The sequence below is a fragment of the Meriones unguiculatus genome, chromosome 4, assembly GCF_030254825.1.
Source record: "Meriones unguiculatus strain TT.TT164.6M chromosome 4, Bangor_MerUng_6.1, whole genome shotgun sequence".
Taxonomy (NCBI): Eukaryota; Metazoa; Chordata; class Mammalia; order Rodentia; family Muridae; genus Meriones; species Meriones unguiculatus.
The window spans coordinates 84,093,479-84,119,667 of NC_083352.1; the positions used below are offsets into that span (position 1 = coordinate 84,093,479).

A 26,189-nucleotide genomic window follows, 5' to 3' on the forward strand; every position below is an offset into this window, starting at 1 on the left:
GAAAGGAATAGAAATTCATGGAAGAGTTATGAATGAGAGATATGCTAAGACCAGCCAGTGACTCCAGACAGAAACTCCTGGGATGCCCCACAGCAGGCCTGTCTGCTGGTGGACAGGTGGCTGTGTACAAACTCACAGTCAGGCTTTTAATGCTAAGTATTGGTAGAACTTGCTCAAGAAAGTTAATCTCCATTGGCTGGGTATGTTAGATGAATGGATAGTCCCTGTCCCTACTGCACAGGGGACCAAGGCAATGACCCCATGAGAAATGATCTCCAGGGCTATCCCTCTTGAGATCTCTTGGTAATCCTGTTGGTTCCAACAAGTCTCATATCTAGGATTTCAATATAGGCTCCCTCTGAGGCCAGCTTGCTCCCCACGTGGGCAGTAGAGTGGGCTGAGCGACCCTGGGATACAGGGATGGTGTCTGGGGTCACCTGTGTTTCTAGACTAAGCTGGAAGCTTACACAGTTCTGTCCAAGCCTCGGTACAGTGTCCATTCCTTTCAAAATATCCTTCTGGTTTTGTTTCTGTTTTTAATAATCCTATAAAATCAGCCAAGCACAGTGCTTTCATCCTCATCTGCCAATAGCTAAATACTTTCTTTAACCTTGACATGAGACACTCTTGAGTTTGCAGCCCAACCCCTATTTAGTACATGCCAAGTGTCAGCTAGAACCCACATAACATCTGGCTCTTTAGATCAACAAGGGTCTCCACTTGGCCACAGTCTCCACCCATTCTTATTGGCTCTCCCAAGTTCCACATCAATAAGCACTAAAACAGCCATTAGGAAAAACCTTTTTGCATGAAGCTCATGTGATATTACATAGTTTCCTGACAATATGCTGTGGACTTCTGACTTTAGGATGCCTGATTTCCAAATCATAGACCAGATGCCATGAGCCCCCTCCCTCTCAAGGATTTGTTCTGTGTGCTCCTGGGACTTTGTTTCGTGGCCCATGAAACAGCTATGAAAATAACAAGTCATTTGCAACGGTGGCTGTGGAAATTAAAATAAAACAATATTCATGAAACAGCAGCGACCAGGGAAGAAGTAGAGTTAGAAACTTACCAGCCTTTCTCTCCTCCTGATGGGACTTCCTGCCAAAGCCACCCATTGGCTAAAACCCACTGGACTCTGTGGGAAGACATTAGAAGAAAGTGGACATGAGAGGACAGAGCCTGAGTGTAAAGAGACAGAAGAAGAGCAAGCAGCCATGCCGAAGCTCAGTGGACTCATCATAATTGCTTTTGAATGTAGGAAGAAGAAATAAAAAGACAGAACTCAAAGGACTTAACTGCTGCAGACGCTCTGAGTTGGTACCTGGCTCATCAGCTCAGGACCAAACACAACTGTATCTTCTATTACTTGAAACTCGACTCTTAAGAGCATATTGCATGTGTAATCAGACTATCTAGATTCTTTCACCCTTGTCCACATTACCCCAACAGCCCAGCGGCAGGCACAGTGCAAGTGAGGTTAGGAGGGCTAGGTCATAGAGCTCAAGGACAAAGATAGCCTGCTGCTGTTGCAGCTGGTGGGCACACATGGGCACCGCTGAGTGGCCCTGTGCGGTTCAGTTGCCACTTGGATGGTGTTGGCTCAGTAACATATGGTCCTGAGTGTTGACAGAAACACTCACCCCGTCAAACATCTACTGCCTGTCCGCTTCGACTGCCTCGAAAAGATCTCATAGGCTGGGCACATAAACAGCATGATTCATTGTCTGGGCTCTCTGGAGCCTCCAGATCCCAAATGGGGGTCTACGGAGGCCCTCCCTTCCTGGCTCACACAAAGCCACCTTGTCTCTGCAGCCTCACAGGACCTCTCCTCTATGTCTAGGGACAGCATCCCTGTGGCCTTTCTCTTCGTCTCTAAGGACGGGAGTACATTAGGACCCCACCTTGTGAATTCCACCCATCCACAGTCACCTTCTTAAAGACTTTGTCTCTGAGTAAGTTGGCCTGCAGACAGCATCAACATACAATGTGGGAAGTTAGTCTGTTAATAGCAGTTCTGCCACTGTGGCAAACTACTTGACAAGAAACAATCTGAAGGAAGTTATTTTGGCTCACGGATTGAGGGTATGGCCCATCGTGCTAGGAAAGTGTGGTAGCAGTGTTGGCGAGTGCTCTGGTGGTGTTCTCCTTTTTCACCTTATATTCAGTCTGATTTCCCAGCTCACGGGACAGTGCCACCCGCACTTCAGTGCCACTGAAGGAAGACCCACAGTGTCTTCCTTCCTTGGGCAACCTTCACTCCAAGATTCTGGAAACTTCCTCACAAGTGCCCAAAGGCACGTCCCCCTTCATGATTTAACTCCATCCCTGTTGCCAGTTAGGATGGGCCATCACAGTGGGGGCACAGTTCAGTCTGTGACACCCAGCCATTTTCTCGAAAGCCTGCCACATGACAGAGACTAAACCTCTTGCTCCCCAACAAACTCCTCAGGCCTTTCTGCTAAGCCTTAGTCCCCAGCATAGACATGCAAGGAGTTCCCCTCTGTCCCCCAATACTTTCACGTAGTCAAAACCTTCCCTTCCCCAGCAATAATAATATGTTGTAAGGAGCCTATTTTTTCCCCTTACATTAGAGTCTTGTGCGTGTTGAGCAAGTATTCTACTCAAGAGCCACATCCCAGCCCTTGAGAACTTCCCTGAGGCCAGCAGACACTTGCTCATGCAACATTTTTCAGCTTGTATTATTTTGACATGACAAAGTAGGTCAATCTCAGGGGGGTGGGGGGTGCCTAGCTGCTACATCTGGATGTGAGAGAGGCTGGTATACCACAGAGATCCATTTAAATGGCTCATCAACTTAATCACTGCCTAGCAGAGGGACCCAGAGAAAGGCAAAAGCCATATTAGAGAAGACAGGTTCTGGAAAATGCATGAGTAAATGTATAAAAATGGGTGAGTTTTTTTTTAATTGTTGTTGTGCTGAGCACAGAAAGTGAACTAGTGTCCCACTCCATCCCTCAGCTCTCCGCCACTGCTGATATCTTTAACCCTAATGAGGAGAGCTTGAAAAATTAAGCAACATGCACCACACTCAGAGTGATGGCTAATATGGATTGCCAGCCTGGTGGGATGTAGCGTGTAAGATACGAGGCTCTGGATATGTCTATAAGGAAGTTTCAAGCTGGGTTAGTTGAGGGAGGAAGGGTCATCTTAAATGTGAACTGGGACTGTGGGCTGGGGTCCTAGACGGAAGGAGAAGCAGAGCCGATCAGCAGAAGCATCTCTCTCAGCTTCCTAACTGTGGACTGATGTGTAACGAGCCTCACATGCTTTCCTCTCCAGGATGGACTGCACCCTCCAACTGCGAGCCCAAATAAACCCTCTCTCTCAGTTAGGGTTTCTATTGCTCTGAAGAGACTCTTATAAAGGAAAGTCTTTAATTGGGGCTGGCTTACAGTTCAAAGGTTTAGTCCATTGTTATCATGGTGGGAATCATGGTGGCACACAGGCAGACATGGTGCTGGAGGAGCTGAGAGTGCTACTTCCGGATCAGCTGGAAGCAGGAAAAGAGAGTGACACTGGGCCTAGCTTGAGCCTTTGAAACCTCAAAGGCTTTGAAACCTGACTCCCAGTGGCACACTTCCTCCAACCAGGCCACACCTACCCCAACAGGGCCACACCTCTCAATAAAGCCACTTCTGTGAGCCCATGGGGGCCATTTTCATTCAAACCACCACACCCTCCCTTCCTTAGTTGCATTTGGCAAGAATCTTATCACAGCAACGAGACAGTGGCTAACTCATGTTTGAGGAAATAACAGTAATTTGGAGGCCAGAGGATAATAACTGGAAGGTAGAAAAGAGGAAATTCTAGAAGTTGGGTCATTCAGTGGCCAGTAGGCACACCTCCATGGTGCAGAAAACATAAATCAAAGAAGAGTTTGTTGGCCAAGTCCAAAGCTACATCTGACATCTGGCACAAAGGCACCACCCCACTGCCAGTGTCTCTTCATTTGGGCAGCTCTGTTCTCAGAGTGCACATTGGCAGGCTCGACTCTGTCCCGGTTCAGTAGAAAGAGTCTGGAGGCTGGAGAAATGGCTCAACATGGAATAGCATTAACTGCTCCTATAGAGGACCCAAGTACCGTTGCTAGCACACCCACTTTGGGCCGCTCACACGTCCAGCTCCAGGAGATCTCACGCCCTCTTCTGACCTCTCTGGGCACCCGCACTCAAATGCATAAAACTACACACAGACACCTGTATGCATAATTTAAAGAAAGATGTTAGATCTAAAGCAAAAAAGGGAGGGTTATACACACTTATACTAAGGTCGGGTCCTGGAACTCCATCTGATTGCACCTATGGACGAGGCAGTGTAAACTGATAGACTGGGGTCACAGATTGGCTAGGCTTGCACTGTATGCCATCTCTTAGGCCAGTTACTAGAGCCACATGGATTGACAGCAGGATAGAGAGACTTTCCTCCAAGGCATATGTGATCTCTCTAACAGATATGTGTGTGGAACAGTCATCCCCCCAACAGACAGGGTCCAGGAAAGGGTGGTTCCTTCCAACACAAAGCACCATGGTCAGTTTATTGAATTGATAGGGGCCCCGTGCCGTCAGCTGGAGTTTCTGCTCCATGGGTTCATTGCCAGTGGCTGCCCATGAGGGTTTCATTCCTCACCATGTGTATTTAATACACCGTCCTACCTCAGCTCCTCCTTCAGAGACTTCATAGAGAAGTCTGACCCCAATGTTGGAGAAAAAGAGACTCTGGGTTATAATAGTGACTCCTGGGCTGGGAACTTGATGGGACTGAGAAATCCCTAGAGGCAAGGAAATCTCACCGGTGGGTGTCTCTGTGCTGTTTCCAGATACAGTTGGATCACTCAGATGATACAGCTTACTCCTCTGGTGGGGGTAAGATGTGACTAGATCACTGGATGGCTGTGAAACTGTGGAAGGTAGGCTTTAGTTAGAGGGAGCAGATCACTACCATTGTAGGTGTATTAGTTATGTTTTGTCGCTCTGGTAAAAATAGCATGACCAAAAAGGCACCTTAAAACAAATGTTTATTTAGCTTACAATTTCAGAGGTACAAAATTTGTCATGGTGGGAAAGGCATGGAAGCCAAAGCAGGAAACAGGGAGATCACATGTTTTTTTCATCAGCATACAGGATGAGGAGACAGGAGGTAGAATAAGGCCTCAAACCCTCAGATCCCACCCCCAGTGTTGTACTTTCTACAAGGAGGCTTCACTCCTAAAGGTTCCTCTAAGCTCTTCAAACAGTGCCACATAGTGGGGACCACATGTTCCAACATCTAAGCCTCTGGAGGATATTTTTCCTTCAAAACCACCATGGGACATAGTTCCTTGAATGTTGTATCTTTCCCTGGCTCCTTCCTGTTTCTTCTTTTTTCTGCTTCCTGATTGACATTATATAGATCTAGATATAGATATAGACATAGATAATGATATAGGCTGTATTTTCAAGCCCACCATCATGGACTAACCAATCCCCTCTAAACCACAGCCAAATAAGTCTTTCCTGTAACTAGCTTCTATTGGGTATTTGACCACAGCAACATGAAAACTGAGCAACATGAAAGCCACCTCCACCAGTACACAATCATCCACTTTTCTTCTCACTCTTGATAGATAAGGTCCTTCCTCCTGTCTTAAAACCATCTGTAACCATCTGCTACATGTCTTTTTTGGATCTCAACTCCCATTATCTTATCACTTTTATCTCTTCTGCATGTGTCATCTATTCCCTTTATGAACATATCTCTCAGATGTTAGTATGTTCAGATCCCTTCAAATGAATGGAAAGGCCTGTGTAAAATATTCCTTCAGCTACTGCCTAAGTACAGGTGTTTCAAAGCTCAGTCTTAGGGCTGGAGAGATGGCTCAGAGGTTAAGAACACTTGCTGCTTTTGCAGAGAACCTGAGTTCAGCTCTCAGCACCCATTATCAGGCAGCTCTGTCTGTAACTCCAGCTTCAGGGAATCTGGCACCTTCCGCTGGGCCCCTGTGGACACTGCACTCACATACGCACACTCGCATTCACAGGATTAAAAATTTAGAAGTAAATCAACAGAACTCAACCTCTTGAATATTCCTGAAGTGCCTTCAAGTCTGTGTTCACAAACAACCTCAGCCCAGAGGAGTCTATTTCATCCCTGGTTGGAGTGACTCTCTCCGGGTTGCAAAACTACATACCCTCTGTGAAAAATCAACAGACGTGTTCTCCACCTACATCGCACTTCAGCTCTCAGCAGCTTACACAAATCTCATCACCCTCTCTTCTTGAATATTCCCTTTCCCGAGCTTCACAACACTCCAGCATCCTTTGCCCTCTCTGGCCCATTGAGTGGCTCTCCCTCCACTGACCCAGCTTGGCTGACAGATACTCCTTGAGATTTCCAGCTTTCCAGTCCTCGTTGTCATCAGTGCTCATTCTGCAGGATTTTGTACATTTTCCTGGAGCCAGTGCACAACTGCATGCAACTCCAAGCCAACTCACAACTCCCTAACCCGGGTATGTTCTGAGATTTCATCTTACACACTACATACTAGCCTGGTGACGTGTAGATAGCATCCATTCAAGATGTTTAAAGCCATATATGTCAGAAGAAGAAGCAGAAGAAGAGGAGGAGAGGAGGGGTAGGAAGGAAACCCATGTTTTCTTTTTCAGAAACAAAGAACCATTCTCAGTCCCTCCCTCTTTTTAATTTTGCCTTCTGCACATTTGTGGGCATGAACATGGAATCAATAACTAAGTCCCTACAGACAATGTTTATATGTATATCTCCCCCACTACTTTCTGAATCTATATGTGTCTGTCTGTCGCTGTGTCTCTGTCTGTCTCTGCCTATTTCTCTGTATCTCTCTCTTTCTCTTTCTCTCTCTGCCTCTGTGTCCCTGTCTCTGTCTTCTGTATGTATGTATGTCTGCTCTCTCTCTCTCTCTCTCTCTCTCTCTCTGCTTGTCTTTTAAAAACAAGAAAATGAAGCCAGGTCTTTGCACATACTAGACAAATGTTTTACCACAGAGTTACACCTCTGCCCTAATGACTTTTTATAGTGCTGGGTCTCTCATAGCCCAGGCTTTGCTCAAGTTCACAGGACAGCTAAAGATGACCTTGAACTTCTGAATCTCCTGCATCCATCTCCTGAGTAATGCTCACTGGACCCTTCTTCTCCACTAGATATTCTAATAAGTAATGTGACAGCTCTGGGGGGAGAAGCAATGAAATTCTAGGCATCATGCGTGGAAAACAGCGATTAATTATTATCATCTGAGAAGCCACATTATGTTCTTAATAATCATTACAGTCTTAAAATTATGTAGGCATTATGGAGACCAGATGGTTTGGGGTTTTATTTAGAGCTGGCATTCCGTTATCAGGGAGGAACTGATAGCAGCTAATGCATCTTGATGAAATCTACATATTCTGCTTGCATTTATTAGCTTTGCAATCATTGTTATTTGCATTGTGTTTGACATCACAGCCCCAATTCATAAAAATAAATCAATGGCCTGGTGCAAATTAATTGATGTGTGAAATCGGTGATTATGACAGCCATGTTGCCATTATATCTTTAATGGTTATATTAATGTAAATGGATACAACTCAAGCGTAAAGCTAGATGCGCCTTGGAAAGCGAATCTATAAAAATGAGGAGGGGAAGCAGGAATCCAGGTAGACTGCCAGTCATGTTCTGAAAATCGGATTTTATCAGACTGACGTGAAGCCAAGGAAACCTGTGCAGCAATCCAAGGGAATATCGCCGATCAAACAACAAGCACACAATGATGCTCTTTACACTAGGGCATCACGTGGTTGAAGGCAGGGAAAACAAACTCACATCATCCCCATTGAAAGCGTATTGCTTCCTTGAATCACAAAATGAGTACAAACGGCCAGAGCCTAAGCATCTTGCGCTCAGGTGCCAACTGAACGGCATGTGTTAGAAGCAAGTGGTGGTGTTAAGCTGTGTCCTCAGGGAGCCTTTGGTGTAGAAGCGGAACTTGCCTTCCGTGTATTCTCCGTGTGTTGTGCTGTGTGTCTGTGTGCACATGCGTGTCTGTGTGCACGTGTGTGTGCTTGCAAAGGCCAGAAGTTGACATCCTTGATGGGTCTCTACCTTATTTTTCTTTTTTGAGAGAGAGTCTCTCGCTGAACCTGGATCTCACCAAATGGTTAACCTGGCTTGCCAATGAGCCCTGTGGATCCTCCTGTCTTCACCTTCCTCCATTCCCTAGTATTACAGACACAGGCCGCCATGGCCAGCTTTTTACATGCACGCTGGGGATCTGAAGTCAGATCCTTATGCTTGCACATGGAACACTTCCCCACTGAACCATCCAACCCCCATAATCTGTGTATTCTTGCAAAATACTTTATGTTAACAGTTGCAAGGAACCATGGCTGCTTGTGCTTTGTAAGAAGTGGGTCTCGGTAAAAGCTGCACGTGTCTGAGGAGGAAACCCTAGCTGAGCTCATGGGCTGCTTGTTCTTTGGTGGTTAGCAATTTACTTCCTGCCCTTGATTCTGAAAAGCTGGAAATGAGAAAGTATGATCAAAGGCGTACTGAGAATGAGTGTTTTCAGCAAGGTGCACACAAAGACATGGGCAGCCATCATAGACCTCTCAGAAACTAGTTGGTACTTATGTTTTGAAGATGAAATGTCCAACAAAGGCTCATGTGTTTGAACATTTGGTACCCCTGCTGGTGGAAATGTTTGTGAATGGTGTGGGACCTTCAGGAGATGGAGCTCTGCCTGAAGGAAGTGGATCACTGGGGCTAGGCTTTCAGATTATATACCAACCATACCCGACTTCCTGTTCTTTCTCTATCTCTGTCTCTCTGTTTCTGTCTATCTCTATTTCTGTCTTTGTCTGTTTCTGTCTCTGTGTCTCTGTTTCTGTGTGTGTGTGTGTGTGTGTGTGTGTGTGTGTGTGTGTTTCCTGACTGAAGATAGGGTGCGACCCACTTTCCCTGCTGTGATGGAATGTGTCCTGTGAAACTGTGAGCCAAAGTAAATGCTTCCTCCATCAAACTACATCTCTTGGGGATATTTTTTCCCCACAGCAGCAAAAAGAGGATCTAGCACAGCCGCTGAAACCCACCCCAAATGTCCTTCACATTCCAAACATGCAGAACTCATGCTGACAAACTCCAGATGTCATGTCGAGGGAGTCAGGAAGTTCTAGTTGAAAGAAGGGAAGGAGGAAGTAAGGGAAGGAGAGAGAGAAAAGAAAGAGGAAGGGAGGGGAGGGAGAAAGAGAGAGAGGAAAGGAAAAAGAGGGAACAAATAGATGAGAAAAACGGCTTACCATAACTACCATCTGTTCTCAAGCCAGATATAGACACCATTGGAAAATATCACAACAATATGATCCTTAGGGGAAAAAAAAGAATCATTAGACTAAGTTCTAAACTATTATGTTTTATTTATAAATGCACAAACTTTTATCCAATCACCAAATACTTAATAAAGGATACGAGGCTGCTGAATGTCAAGGCAACAGGACCCCAGAGGAGAGCACGTCTTCCCTACAATCCTGTACATCTTATTATCATGCTGGGTGCGCAGGAGTCAATATTTGTGGATGTAATGAATAAATCAGTGTCATCGCACCCAGCTCTCTCATATCAATTGCAAGCTCTGGGAAGCTTGCATGCAGTTTCTCAGCCCCGAGGAAGCAGGGCTGTCCTCCTCGGTGGTGGGTGAGCCAGCCTGGGGTTACTGTCCTGCTCTAGGGCCTGCCTCATCCTGCTCTACACCACACAACTATAATGCCACACTTAGACCTCGTCTCTTCCCCTCCTCTCCCTGGGTCCCTGGGTTACCTCACATCTTGAGCAGCTCACCACCAACCTTGCAAGCCATCCTCAGCTGCCAAAGACAAGGTCAGGGAATGGCACGGCTCAGACTCTGAAGGTGCAAGAGGGGCTGCGTGTCCACAGTGTCTTCAGCGTTAAACAGCGAGGAGCTCCGTTCATTGTTCCGACTTGTCAGGCAGTTTCCATTTCTCCAAACTAATCCACACTGCTCACCGGGCCGGGAACTGTAAAGCTTTTCAGAATAACACATTTCACAGGTTTAAGTTCGATTGGATAGATTTAAATGTTGACTACAAGCTTAATCATAATTTTCTAAACCTGAAATTCAAAGCACAAGCCTTAACTGTCCTTATGAAGTCTTTACACACTTTAAAGAACAGGCAGAAATACACATTAAAGAAAGCTTTGAATCAGGGCATGAACTACATAGGACAACATGAACCGTGCTCTCCTGGTGTGAATGTCTTACTCATCCCTAGGAACTCTGTTGTCTCTTCTGGGAGGTGGGACTTTGTCCCCCTAACCCAGAGGAGCAGGGTTGCTTTCATAAGGTTGGAAAGCTCCACTGGAGCCAGTGGAGACTGTAGAAAGAGCAGTGATAGAAGATTTGGCTGTGGTACCCAAGGATCCCACCTAGATCCACAAGTGGTTAGACAGAATTTTTTGTGTAATCATTGTGATGGATGATGCTGTCAGTTTGAGAGACTACAGAATCACTGAGAAATGGACCTCGGGTGTGCCTGTGGATGCATTATCATGATTATACTGATTGCGGTGGGAGGACCCGCCCGCTGTGGGCGGTGCTGTTTCCTGGCTGGGATCTTAGAGTGGATAAAGGGATAAGAGGACCTGAACATCAACTGGCATTTCATCTCTCGCTGCTCTTGACTACGGATGTGAGGTGACCAACTGCTTCAAGCTCTTGTTGCTTTGACTTCCTTGTCATGATGGATCAAATCCTTGAACTTCGAGTCAGACAAACAAACAAATAAACAAAAAATTCTCCTTAAGTTTGTTTTATCGGGGTGTTTTATCACAGCATCAGAAAAAAAAAACCAAGACAGCTATATCCTGAACACTATATGAGAAAGAAGAATTCATTGCTTATGGCAAATCTTTTTTTCTTTTTAATAACCTTGTATTTTCCATCAAAATGGTACTTGATTTGAAGTTGTTACACGCTGCCCAACATAAGCCTAATTTTTCAGTCACTTGTTCTGGATAATGCTTGCTCTGATTTTAGCCTCAAGTCTTGCCAGCTTTGCCAGCCTGGAGACGGCTCAATTGGAAAAAGTGTTTGTCTTGTAATCAGTGAAGACCTGAGTTTGATTCCCAGAGCTATGTGAAAATGCAAAGCATGGTAGCACACACTTGTAATCCTGGTACTGGGGAGGCAGAGGGGGCTCTCTGTGTGCACTGGCCAGGCAGTCTAGTTTAACCGGTGACTTCTAGATTAATGAGAAACTCTGCCTCAAAAGAGAAGGTGGTAGCCGGGGCCACTGTTGCCGCACACCTGTAATCCCAGTACTTGGGGGGCAAAGGCAGGCGTATCTCTGTGAGTTTGAGGCCAACCTGGTCTATAAAGTGAGACCAAGACAGCTAAGGCTACACAGAGAAACCCTGTCTCAGAAACAAACAAACAACAACAAAAAATACGGTGGAGCTAGCAAAATGGTTCTGTGAGTAAAAGTACTTGGTGCCAAGCCTGATGACCTGAGTTTAGACCCCAGGACCAACATATAGCAGAAAGTGAGAACTGACTCCCTGGCTTCCACACATGTACTGGGGAATTATTAATGCCACAAATTAATAACGCAAATTTATAATGAATTAATTAAATACAAGTAGGATGCCATTTTGAGGAAAACATCTGAGGTTGTCATCTGGTTGTCATGTGAACACACATGCACAGAGACACACACATATATATACACGAACCTTATCAGCTTGGATCTTGTTGTTCTCACTTCCTTCCCCATTGCTGTCCCCATTTTTAAAAAATGACCATCTGAATTTTTTTTTTAAGACAGAAGAATGAATGATAAAATGCACATCTGCAGGACTGTATTTATAGCTGCCGATACTGATTTGGAGTTTGGTGAGAATCTCAGAGATGAGCGGGGAGCTTGCCTGTGGCTTCAGCAGGTACCCTGACAGCAAGGCGGGTAGTTGCTTTTCTACGTTTGTACACTGGAGACAGAGATTTTTAAAGTCCTTTAGATGGTGCACAGTCTTAAAACTAAAAGAAAAAGGAAACTCCAGAGCTGGAGAGATGGCTCAGTGGGTAGGAGCACCTATTGCTCTTACAGAGGCCCTGGATTTGAGTCCTACCACACACACACCCTTGGCACTTCACACCAGTTTCAAAGGATACAATGCCCTCTTCTGGCCTCTGAGGGTACTGTAAGCATGCAGTACATCGACAAACATACAGGCAAAACAGTTATACATTATATGTGTGTATGTATATAAGTAAGTATGTATGTATGTATGTATGTATGTGGTATTCTATCCCTGTGGGTATTTTCTGCAGGTTTTCTTTGAATAACTGTGTCTTCTGGGAGTGACATTGTCCACCCATGTAAGGTACCTCTGTTAGAACTCTTTTAATTTTTATTTTAAAATTAGTCTCCTGACTCATGGTTTTCCACAGACTTTTTCATACATCCTTTTGGTTGACCCCCACTCTCCTCCCCATCACCAGCTTTCATCCCTGCTTAATCTTTGAACCTCTGGTGTTCCCGCCTCTTCTTCCATATTGCATGTATTCTACTGTCCTTCTAATTATATTTTTAATCAGGCCTTTCAGTAATTTCCATGTGGCTTTTTTATTCACCCTTCCTTTAGGCTAGCCCTCCTTCCTCCTCATCTCTCCCATCCTCCTACAACATGTATCTATTTTAATGTGAATTTGGAAAGGGAAAAAGATCACATATCTTTCTCAGTTGTCTATAAGGGGAATAACAGGATATTTTGACATATATGTAATGTATATAACATGTATCATTATATATAATGAAATGATTGCTGCTATCAAGCAAAATTCATATCCATCACCACTCAGAGCTTCCATGTGACTGTCTCTGTGTGTTTGTGTGTGTATCTGCATATTTGTGTTTTGTATGTGTGTGGTGTGTCTGTTTTTCTGTGTCTGGATGTCTGTTGTGTGTTTATATGTCTATGGTGTGTATGTTTATGTGTATTTCTATATGTATGTGTGTGTGTGGTGTGTGTGTCTGTGTGTATGGTGTATGTGTGTCTCCGTGTCTATCTGTATGTCTGTATCTGTGGTGTGTGTGTCTGTGTCTATAGGTGTGTGCGTCTGTATCTATGGTATGTGTTTCTGTGTGTGTCTATGGTGTAGTATGTGTGTGTATCTGTGTGTATGTGTATCTGTGTCTGTGTCTGTGTGTGTCTCTGTGTGTATGCAGCAAGGAAAATCTCCCAGGTAACACTTTTAGTACAAGATTGATTGTTGTGGTAAAGATGATTATGAGATTGCAGTTAGCAAAATTAATCAAACTCTACACTTAAGATCAAGTCTTACCACATGCAAGAAAATAACCTAATCAGCAAGAAAGAGGAAAGTTCAAGGCTGCTGTGATACCTTAAAGATACTGAAACAGGGGCTGGGAGATGGCTTTGTGTGTAAAGCACAAGGGTGAGGACCAGACTCATATCCTCAACACTCCTATAAAACTAAGGTTGGTGTGGCAGCAACCAGGGAGGCAGAGCTGGAATCGTCAAAAATAAGCTGGTGAGCTAGACTAACCAGATCAGAGAGCTCAGGGTTCATCAAGGGACAGAGAACAAGAAAGACACCCAGCATTGACCTCTGGCTTCCATTCATATGCAAACACACGCACCCATATGCACTCATGTGCACACACAGAAGCATGCACACAACAGGTACATAGACATGAAAAAAGGATGCTAAACTATACGTGCCAGTTGAAGTTAATAGTAACACATGTCTCAAAATTGCAACGTTGTATTTTAAATGTTCCCACCACACACTAAATAAGGATATAAAGTGATAGATATGTTAATTATCCTGATTTAATCTTTCCATAATGCGGACACATATCAAAACATCACGTCAGACCCTATAACTATGTGCAATTACCACAGGCTCCAAAAGTGCTAACAGAACAGATTTCAAATGTTTCCACACGTATACACACACACAAAAAGATAAGCTTTTTTAAGAATGGAGTCACAAACCTGTGTGATTTAACTTCGGCACAGAGTTAGGACACATGAGGACATCATACTGTACCCCCAAATGGTCTGTCATATATGTTTCATTATAGGAAGACAAAATTAAATAAATATAAGAGGTATATATAGGCCATAGAGGCAGAAGTACGGTTTGCTTCTGCCACTGTGTTGGGTGAGCAAGACTCAGTCAGTCCTGTCTGAACAGACACACACATGGTCTCATAGGTACACACTCACAACCATACCCCACATGTGTACATACACACACACACATACACACACTCACACACACACACACACTTCCTTTCTTTGAACTTACCAACTTTGCACTCATGCGTGCCTGCTTGTGTGCATACGTGTGTGTGTGTGTGTGTGTGTGTGTGTGTGTGTGCATGTGTGTGTTTGTATAGAGGCCCATGATCAACCTCAAGTGCTATTCATCTTATTATTGTTGTTGTATGTATATACATCCATGTGTGTGGATGTGGGCACTTGTGTGCCTTGCCTTAGTCATGGAGGTCAGAAGACAACCTTGGGTATCAGACCTTGCCTTCCACCTTGTCTGAGACAGGTTCTCTTTTCTGTCCTTCACTACTGCACACTCCTGACTAGCTAGCCCGCGAGTGCCCATGAGTTCCCTTATGTCTTCCCTTCATCTTACTTACGGGAGCGGACACATACTGTGCCCAGCTTTACATGCTTTCTGAGGACTTGAACTCAGGTACTAACACTTTCACAGCAAACACTTTACCCATTGAGCCATGTCTCCTGTCCCTAAATTCGGACACCTTCTATCAGAGAGAACACAATGGGTTTCTTCCTATAGGCCTGCGAGTAAAATGCCTCTCCCCCTTTCTGTCTGTATAATGATATTCCTATTTCCTCTCCCTCAGGGCCCCAAGTGGTACTGTAAGACCTATTTCAGAACTCTAGGTGGGAATCTGGGAAGGACTTTCAAACTTAGGTCTATCTGGAAGTCCTGAGGTCAAGGTTGCAACCTGGACTTAGCATCCTTTGGCAGGAGGGATTGTTGGTGTGGGACAAAGTTGGAGATGCTCAGTGGTGGGCTACTGCCTCTGCGCTGATGATCAGTGGTAGTGTGAGGAGACGCCCATTTCTCGGCTCGTTTTTGTTGGTGGTTTTGATTACCAGTTCAAAGGTCAAAAGCAGCAACACCTGGCCTGCTTTCTTGTAATCTGCTCCATCGCCTGTATTTCCCAAATGAATAAATATTATGAGATTAGCTTTTCCTTCTAAGTCAGAGGTTACAAATTACAGGTCTTTTGGTCACATCTGGCCTATGCACGATGCATTCGGCTCTGGAGGCTTTGAGCAGTGACCAATATTGAGAAGTGTAAGAAACCCTTCCATTAAAATTCATATTAAAATTGGGTATGTAGCTTCTCTTTGGAAATCAACTGTCTAGCAAGGCTGAGCCCTTTATGGAGAGGTCACAGCTGGGCACCTTAGCAGTGCTCTCTGAAGCTGGGGGGGGGAGGTGTCTGTCCTGGTTCATCTGCCTCAAACTAATTCATTTGTTTTGCCTTTTTCCCCCCGCTGTCGTCATTATAGCTGTGACCTCTCAAAACTAAAGTTAAATGTTAGAAAAACTTCAGAAATAAAGAAAGTTTCATCTTAAGCAGCAAGGAGGTTTTGGTTTTGTTTTTTTTTTCTTCTTCTTCTTCTTCTTGTTTTGTTTTCTTGTGTTTTGTTTCTAGGTTTGGGACCCATTAGGACCCCATATGAGGCAGGCACATGGCTCCATGGGTAAGAATGCCTGGTGGACAAGCATAAGGACCTGAGTTCAAGTCTCTGTCAACTATGTAAAAGCCGAGCATGATGTGCGTGGCTGTAACCCTATCAATGGAGAGTGGACATGGGACAGTCAGGAGCTCTTGCTAGCTGGCCAGCCTACACCAAATGATTCAGTAGGAGACCCTGTCTCAAGTACATAAGGAGAACAATGGAAGAAGACACTGAGTATCCTCATCTGGCCTCTGTCTACATACATATACATATACATATACATATACATATACATATACATATACATATACATATACATATAATGTAGACAGAGGCCAGATGAAGATACTCATACACATACATATATGTGTATATATGTATGTGTATGTTTATGTATGTGTATATATATATGTATATATATGTGTGTGTGTGTGTGTGTGTGTGTGTGTATGTGTACTCACTCACATGCACACAAGATAAAACTAATTTTTAAAAAAGAGTCCACATCATTGCAAATAGCTGGATAGTTGTGATATCTGACAATAGCAACATAAACGTAAAATAAACAAGATGAGAACCTATCTGTGACACGAAATAAGGAACACAGGGCTGCTGTGGCTGCTCAGTGATGTTGTTGCAGAGACTGGATCCTCCTTTCATTGTGAAGTACCATTTTCATCATGTTTTCTTGCTGATGACACTTGTTTCATGGTTGCAAGATAGCTGCCATTGCTCTGGTAATATGTCTATATTTTAAACAAGATCAGTGAATCAAGAAGGGACAGAGAATATATCAGAAAAGTAAAAAAAAATTCTCAGAGATCATAAGCTCGTTTCCCACTGCATTATAATGGGTCCTGCCACCTGAAAAGGGTTATGCAAATATAGCCCTCACTGCTCTGAGCATCAGATTCAAAGAGAGATGAGCAGCTGTGGGATCTGAAGTCAGTAGGACTAGGTTCTGTCTTCACTGAAGTTACCGGTGAGGCCTTGGGCATCCTTGACCTGAATTTCTTACTTGGTAAGTGTAATGATGATAGTGATGATGGTGGTGATGATGAGGAGGAGGAGGATGACAATGATGATCATGATGGTGGTCATGATGGTGATGATACTGGTGATGATGATTGTCATGGTGGTGAAGGTCATGATGATGGTGATGATGTTATCGATAAAGATAGTGATGACGCTGGTTGTGATAATAGTTGATTGTTGTTAAATAAAGACTATTGACCTTTAAAGTGGTTTCAGAAAATTTCCTTTTTCTTATTATGTCAGTTGACTGCAGTCACTTTTCCTTCCTCTAAAATGCTTTTTAAATTATTTATTATGAATAAAACATGACAATGAGGGGTAGGATAAAACTTTGAATTCAACTCCTTCATCAACAGACAATAATTGCTTAGTTCTGATGTATCTCAACACCTTAAAATGACTAAATTTTAAAATCAGTCAGAGGCAATCTAGCCTGAAGTTTGGCATGTGGTGTGTGTGTGTGTGTGTGTGTGTGTGTGTGTGTGTATGTGTGTGTGTGTGTGTGATATGTGGGTGTGCACACACATGTGTGTGTGCTCTGAAAAATTCAGGATGATATTAAAATATTTGCTTTTAATTTTGGATTTAATTTAATGTTTTCAAGAGCTGAGAGGTATATTTTGGTAGAAATTTAATTATTAGAATTAGTTCCCAGGGCCTAATGGCTTTCACTGAAATTCTAAAGCTAGAGAGAGCAGCTTTGGGTCTTGAAGGAGGAAGCTGGCCATTCTGAATGCTTGGCAATTTGATTTTTGAGATTTCTTTTTCAATGTGTTACTCCACACACCTTTGTGTCCCAGGATACCATTTGCCCAGCTGAATCAAAATCTCTGCATGAAGGTCAAAGAGATGGCTCCCTGGGTAAAATTACAATCTGGCAAACCTGACAAATTGAGTTCAGACCCTGGGACCCACACAGTGGGAAGAAGAGAACTGACTCCAGCAGGTTGTCCTCTGGCCTCCGTAGGCATGACACATCACCCTCACACACAAAATAAATAAAATGTAAGACAAAAAAGTCTCTGACTGGGTCCTGGCAGCTGAAGGCTCCCTGGGCAATTTTACCGGGCAGAGGGCCACGTGTTGCTAACTCGGCTATTACACAATCTTCCTTTTAGCTAGACTGTGGACTGGCTCGAGACGCTGTGCAGCATGCAGGTGCTGCTGTGTTGGTTTCTAGAACGTTCAGCCTGTTTGAGGACAATATTTCTCTGGGGCTGATTCTCACGGGCGTGGCATCCTCAGCACCCTGGCCCTCGTGTGAGGGGGCAACCTGTCTCTCCACCTTCTACCCCATTTCACTCCCGTCAACATCAAACTTTGAAGAGGTGTGCTTCATCCGGTGTTTTTTCATCTCCCTTCCTAGGATATGAGTCTCTTTGAGCTGGTGTGTCTCGTGTGTACAGAAGATGCTTGTGTCCGGTAGACTCCGCAGTAGGCAGCCTTAGCTGAAGGGCAGCATACAGGACTGTTGTTGAGGACAACACTTGACAGTCACAAGCATCTCCTCAGAGATTTCCTCAGTTGCACGATGGCACTGACCCTCTACATCCCTGTTCTGATCACCCACTAGGCTCCCTGAAGGAAAAGCATCCCGGGGAATACAGTGATCTGCTGTTGACATTGCTCCAGAGGGCTGCCACTGGGATGGGGGAGCTCCCAACACCTTTCCCTGAAGCTAAGGCATTCCACCTTCCCCTCAGGGAGAGAGAACTGGAGACATGGCATGATGACTGATATAGCACACTATAAATATCTCAGCAAACTTATCTGTCACTAAAATTCCTCCCCAGTCAGAGGGTGGGTATGAACCATATCTACCCCTTCCTTACAAGGTCCAACGACAAATCAAAGTATGACTCCGCTAAGTTCACCTTGGAGAACCAATGAGTTTATTGGGCTCACTTCCAAAGCATAGGTGAGGGGCTACAAACAGAGGCATGGGTGACCCCAAAGCAGCCACACTGAAAAGTCTCCAAACAGCGTGGACAGTGGCTTCCCTGTACCTGCATAGCTGAAGCTCCTTCCACTGGTCTTCCCTAGTCTACGTTTTCTAGCCCCTTCTCTAGCCAGGGGCCATATGTAATTAGAGCAGTGTTGCATACAGATGGCTGGGAGCAGGGATAGATACTGAGGTGAGAGCCCAGTGACCCCTCTCACCCCTTCACCTATGAGGAATATCAACAGCCCACAGATGTCATCTTGATGGGTGCAGGCAAGTCGGCACAGCTGATCTCAAGAATGTGACTGCAGTTTGCTTCAGGGGATAGACTCTGACAACTCGTCTCTTGATTTTTCTCTCCCAGAGAAATAAGAGCTTTGACTTTGCAGCTTCTGAGCTGATCCTTCATTTTGGAAAGTGACAGCAGGGACAAGCTTGCGGGCTAGGGAGATCTAAGGGAGGCATGAGGGATTTGCGATAACACTCCATCCTGCTGAGAGCCCTCTAGGGTTGCAATCAGAACACACCTGAAATTTCCTGAAAACACACTTGGCCAGGGTCCATCAGCCCAGTAGCACCTGTCCATGCTGCTCATAGGCCTCTCAGGGATGTTGCCTTTCCTTCCCTCCTCCCTCCCTGCTCCATGCATATGAATTCAGATGGATGAGCAGCCAGCTGTCATAATTCATCCAGGACTGGATGTAACACTCAAAGTTCCTCCTTCCAGGAAAGCCTACATGCCCAGGCCACCGAAGACTTTAGACACAGTCCTACCACCTTCCTTCAGATGCCCAGGTGACAGCTGCTCTGAACCCAGAGGGCAGTGAGGGCTCCAGTTCTTTCATCTGCCTGTGGCTAGTACTGTTGATGACCACTGCAGTTAGAAGATAACTAGGGAAAATGAGAGAGACATGTCAGTCCGTGCCAGCCATATTCGGGGGGGAATTTAAGAGTCCCCCTCACTAAATGCCCACCGTAACTTTCCACTCTTCTGTTCTTGGCTCTGAAGTCCATTTGTGTGACCCACTCCTTTCATCCCATCAGAAGCCTGGGGAATTGCTGGAAAGATGTCTTTTAAATCCCCAATCTTTAGCAAATCCCAGAGGGCAGATTTTTCTCCTGCATGTGGCTGGTTGGCTATTGCTAGTGCATGGCATGGATGGAAATTTGGCTCTCAAGACACGTCAAGGAACTGCAGGAAGCTCTGTTCTTAAGTTTGAGATGATACAATGAAATCAGTGTTGACCGTGCCAGGCTTGCTCATACTAGGAGGCAAGGAGAGATCTGGCACACAAAAGAATGAAAGCTTGGTGAGCACAGCTTTTACAGAGTGTGCTAAATTTCTTTAAGAGAGCAAGGTGGGCTAGAATGGGCAGTCTGGGGTGGGTGATGGAGATATCACAAATTGAAGAAATGCGTTATCTGGGGTCAGTGTCATGGGAGGCCCCAGAGCAGATGTCCTGGTTTATCTCACAATTCCCTGTCTCTCTCAGAACTCAGATGACGGGCAGGTCCACTGTTTGTTGGTCTTTCTCTAATGGCTGCTCTGAAGCAAATGAGTCATGGCGCTGCATACTTTTGTGTTCACATGGTCCACAGCTGTGGACCGTTATATACCCAGTGTTCCCGGAGATACGACATCCTCATTCCAGCACCAAGCCTCTTATCTTCCCAGTGACAGGTCTGTTAGCATTAATGGCATATCCCTTCCATTGTGTAAAACCAGCTACTCGTTTGTAACTGCCTGATGCTAATCGTGAGTAGACAAGCTCTTTGTGAATGTTAAAACAACGTTGTACCGAGATGGACAGAGACATCCGTTACTGGCTCATTTCTATCATACCCTTCAAAGGGAGGCCTCTGTGCAAAGGCCCCTGGGTAGTCGATACTTATCACTAATTCTTGCCAAGTGCACACATACTACAAGGTCATTATCCCACACTGCAACCCTACCACCACAATACTGGCATGGCTTTGTTCTCCAATTAGCCAAACCCTTAGGCTTTGCATGGGCTGCTGCATCCTTGAATGGCTTCACATTCAAGATATGTTCTCTGCACTAATTAGATAAAAATAGATAAAATCCCAAGCAGCTTCCCCCACAAGGCTGCCACATTCCTTGATCCTTCCATGCAGCCAGGGCTGAGGAGTGGGAAGAGGTTCAAGGAGGTAAGGCATGCCTGCATCATTATGCCAGGAAAGAAACTGAGACAAAAGGAGGCCAGTGGTAACCCCAACATTGTGCAGCCACTGAGACATCTTAATTGGCTGAAGATGCCACTGAGCTAAAGGCCACAGACAAGATATAAATATGACAATGTAGCCATAGATGTAGAAAAAAAACGGTGGATATTAATATTGGAGGATTCAACTTTCTGCTGTTTTACCTGGGCTAATTTTAAAGCTGTGCCTCAAGGGCCAAGATGGGCCCCAGTTGACAGAGTAGCTGCCTAGCATACCAGAGGCCCTGGGTCCCACCCCCACATCATATACTCCAGGTATGGTGGTACATGCCAAGAGTAAAGGGGTGGTGGGAGGGTCAGATGTTCAAGTCATAGCCTTGTTGATGTAGCCAGTTGAAAGCCAACCTAACATGAGAGTGTCAAACAAACAAACAAATACCATCAGTGACCTTGACTTGAGCACATTGAGCTGGGACTAGGGAACATTCCCCCACCCTGCCTCACGGGGTGAATTGCAGTGTCGCTCTTTGCACTCAGTCTCCAGAGAAACTTGCCTGTCCAGACAACGGCCTCTGCCTAGCAACAGCTGGTCTGTTTCAACCTGATAAACTGAGCGTTCATGACTATAATCCCAGCCCTCAGGATGCTGAGGCAGAGAGATTGCCCAAGTTTGAGGCCAACCTGGGCTATATAATGAGTCCCAGACCAAGATCACTTCATGTCAGTCATTACTGTCTCAAATAAATGAGACAGAAGCCATAATAAGCATGCAGATGGCAATCAACATAATTTTTTGTTGTTTTTGTTCTTTGTGTTTTACAAAATAATTTTTAAAGATTTATTTATATTTTATGTGCATGCATGTTTCATCTGTGTGTGTGTGTGTGTGTGTGTGTGTGTGTGTGTGTGTGTGCATCATGAGTGTGCAGTGTCCATGGAGGCACGGTGTCAGGTTTCCTAGAACTGGAGTTAAGCCACTGCCACTGTACGGATGATTTTATCTGCTGAGCCATCACTCCAATTTCCCGGAATTCTTATTTACAGATAATGAAACACAAGCTTGGCTGGTTTATGCAGACACTGAGTTATTCAATTTATTAAAAAGGATAATGAATAACTTGGTTCCTGGAGAGGCAGAAGCCAGCGTGTCAGGGATGGAGCAAATGTCTCTGGTCACGGCCCACTCCAACTTGTCACCTATGCCAAGCCATAGGTGCTTCTTTGGAGGCAGCAAGGGTTGACACTATTCTGGCAGCCTCTGCACTAGCCATACCATTCGCAGATAACACTGACCTGGCTGGCAAGGGAGTTCCACCTGACGTGTGTATGAAGGTGCTATTTACTCACCTTCATGTGGGAAGGCTGGCTGTCTTTCAAGTTGCTCAGCACCGGCAAAGAATCCTCTAGCTCACAGCAACTCAGGAAGCCAGGCTTTTGTGGACAGATTGGGAGGGAGGAAACTTATAGAATCTGCTAGAAGTTTACCTTAGAAGATGAGATTGAGCTGGAGCTTTCAGAAGTGATGGGTGATCTCACTTTGTACAAAGCTCTTTCATTTAGATGCCCTTTGTGGACAGCAAGGATAACGGGATGGCTGCCTGGGCTTGGGACCCAGCCTCTCACAGCACTCAGCAGCAATTCAAACAAGCAGTCTGTCACAGGCAGACCCCAAAGCCAGGTAGGGAAGGCTAATGTAGCAGGTGTTCAGCCTTCATCAGGTGCCATAACAATCTGCCACAAACTGGGTCTTTCTTCTCCTAAAACCAACATTCATCCTCTCGCCACCATGATGGATGGAAATTGACATCCAGGTATCCACAGCGCTCACAACCCGGAGCCTTCCTGCCTCTTCTGATCTGAGGCCCATGTCCCTTCTCTGTTCTCCTGTGAGTCCTTCCGGAAGTTTTATACACACATGGAAACTGTCTTTCTTTCTCTCTATCACAGCAATTCTGTACAGGAACCTCAGTATGTAAACCCTTCATTACAGTGTTCCCAGGGATCCCTTGGGCAGCTAAGGTAGAAGCCACCTATGAACCAACAGAAAAGCCACTGTGCTGGCCAGCCTGGCTGTCACTGGTGTGCTCTCCTGCCAGCTTTGGTTGTTACAGGTGTGTTCGGATGGCCAGTTTCACTGCTGTCAACAATGCTCCTCCACCAAGGTTCCCTCTGGGGAACCAATGATTCCTTCCAGAGCATGCAGTAAGGACATGGCAGCCACAGCGGAAGGAATGGTGGCTAGCCCATGGCTGGGTAGAGAACCTCTGCTCATCTGTCCCTACCCTTATCTTCTAGCCCAGCAGTTCTCAACCTGAGGGTCAAAGGACCCTTTCCTAGATTCGCCAAAGGCCATCAGAAAACACAGATATTTACATTACAATTCATAACAGTAGCAAAATTACAGTTATGAAGTAGCAATGAAAACAATTTTATGGTTGGGGTCACCACAATGTGGGGAGCTGTTATTGAAGGGTTGTAGTATTAGGAGGATTAAGAAACCCTGCTCTAGCCCCTCCTTGAGACCCCGAGGTCTCCTGCAATTAGGGAAAAATGAGCTACAGCTGGTTGGGAAGGGCAGCTGGATGCACCGGTGAAAGTCCCATGATTCTCCCCACCCTCTCCTTCTGAGAGGCACGTGAGGCTCTTTGGTGAGCAGGCCCAGCTAGACTCCTGAAGTGGGCGGCTATTCATACGGGTCCTATAGAAGAGAACTGGACAGCTTCAGCCTGGGAATCACAGGCCAGCCTTTAGATCTTGTGATCTTCCTACAATGAAAGCAGAACACCCGCTTGACCCCATTCGTAGCTGGGCAGTCTTAAAGCCTGACTCAGTGCACCCTGGCCAGCTCCCAGGGACTCAGAGGCGCAGTCCCAGGCCCACACTAGGCCCTTTGGTGTGGGTGTCAAACACCTTCCAGACTGTGCTCTTTCCTGCTCTGCGCCACTGTTCGCCACGGCCGTGATGGACCATATCCCTTCTCAAACTCTTAGCCATATTAAACTCCCCCCTAATATTGCTCCTTGTCAGGAATTTAGGCACATGGATAAAGATAACTACCATATATTCTAATATATATATATGTGTGTGTGTGTCTAATAATATCTGTTATTTTTTAAATACCTTGTTTATTTTTATTTTATGTGTATGGGTGTTTTGCCTGCATGTATGTCTGTGCACCACATGCATGCAATACCCACAGAGGCCAGAAGTGAGCATCAGATTCCTGGAACTAGAATTGTTGATGGTTGTTAACCGCCATGTAGGTGCTAGGGATCAAAAATCTGGGTCCTAACAGCAAGTGCTCTTAAGAGCCGATCCATCTTTCCAGCCTCGTTGTTTTTATAGTTTAAAAGAAAATAAAGACCTAAAAAGTAGTTGGGTTTTAAATTGTTATTAATTTACGAGGAGGCATGAGCACCGCAGTTTGCATCTGGAGGTCAGGGGGTAACTTGTAGAAATCATTCTTTTTCAAGGACGTGGGTCCTAGGGCTGGAACTTGCGTTCCGAAGCTCTTGAGAGGAAAAGTGGGTGTACTGCCGACGGCTGTCACCAGTCTACAGCACTGCCTTTTCAGCCGAGACCTGAATATAGACAGTAAACCTCCTACCACATGCAGGAAGCCCAGAGACTTCACAAACGGTAGCTCACTGGGTCTCCAAACAGCCTAATAAAGATGGGGTCATCCCCACTTCGCAGGTAGGTAACTGAAGCAGAGAGGTGGCCACACAGCTGGAGAGACACCAGAACACCTACCCACTGGGACCACCCAGGCTGGAGGGTCTCAGGCTACACCCATACCCTGTCATTCCTGACACTACTTACTTGCATGAAAGGAGTTCATGTCTCTGATCCTCGTGATAACAGTGTCCTGGCCCTGGTAAGAATACAAAGTGGTTTATCTTTTTGGTCACACTTTCTTTTACGTGATTGTTGAACTCTAGTTAATAGCATGTGGTCTGAAGCCTTCAGGGGTATGGGAAGTGGATGTTTGTGGGGCTCATAAAAGCAGATGGGTGGAGCTTTGATAGGCAGGCGGATCTGTGATACAGCAAACACTGCAAGTCGGTGATTATCGATGGAAAGCAGTGGGCGTTGAGTGCTCGACTTCAATTTTCCTCTGATTAGTGCTTTTCATAATAAAAATGTTGGTAGAAAGAGGTTGGGTGAACTAACCCAAAAGTGAACAGGGGCAGGCAGGGGAGGCACATTCTGCAGACTGAGCATCGGCGAGGGAAGACGTGAATTCCCAGGCATGGGAGAGGAAACAGGAGAGCTCAGAAAACCCGGGCATCCCTAAAACCCGGAGAATCCAGGGAGAAGTCAACCTGAGCCACTCAGTCCCCACCTTACTGCTGGGTGTCACAGCTGCTCCAGCAGGACGAGGGACATGTGTTCTCTGAGGCTGAAGGATGGGAGTCATCTCCCATGACCACCGGGAACCAGGTAGGGATGTGAGACAGATGGGAAGCTCACCAGTGGATGCAGAAAATATAGAAATGCACCACGTACAGTCCAACACACCGCTGCAACAGAGAGAAATTCATCGCAAGAGGAGCCCCCAATGCATTAATCTAAGAAGGACCCACATGGAATGACTTAACCTTTTCTAATGTTAATGAAACTGTCTTCAAGACCGTTCAATGTGTGGTTGGGCAGAATGAAAAGGAACTGTCTTATTTATTTTCTAATGCTGTGACAGAACAACACGAGCAAGGCAACTTATGAAAGGGAGCATGTAATTTGGGGTTTGTGGTCTGAGAGGGTCAGAGTTCTTGATGACTGAGCAAATGTGTGGAGAAGAGGACACCTGAGAGCTTTACACATTGATCGACGTGGAGGAGGCAAGGACAGGCACACTGGGAATGGAAACCTCAAAGCCAGCCCCAGTGGTTTTACCTTCTCCAACAAGACCACACCTTCCAATTCTTCCCCCAAAGTTCCACTCACTAGGAACCAAGTCTTCAGACATAGGAACCTGTGGGGCTGTTCTTATTCGAACCATTACAATTTGAATTCACATTCCCACTGTTTATTCAGTGTAGAGGACAAACTCCCACCCCTCTTCCATAGAAAGATAGGGAGCTTCCACATCCCAGGTCGAGCCTTGGGCATCCTCTTCCCATCGGTCCTGCTGCTATGGGACCAACAGGGACCACTTCCTGTTACCTAGGATGTAGCTGGCTCGAGAGAGGACACTCATGGCCTCTTTAAAGAATGGACTGTTGTGAAGTTGCTTT

At 45.4% G+C, this 26,189-nt stretch overlaps 1 protein-coding gene across 2 annotated transcripts in view; it reads left to right on the plus strand.

Annotated features, from left to right (window-relative positions):
- Tmem132d (transmembrane protein 132D) overlaps positions 1-26,189 on the plus strand; it is a 605,099-nt gene that overhangs the window by 557,486 nt on the left and 21,424 nt on the right. The window lies entirely within an intron of this gene.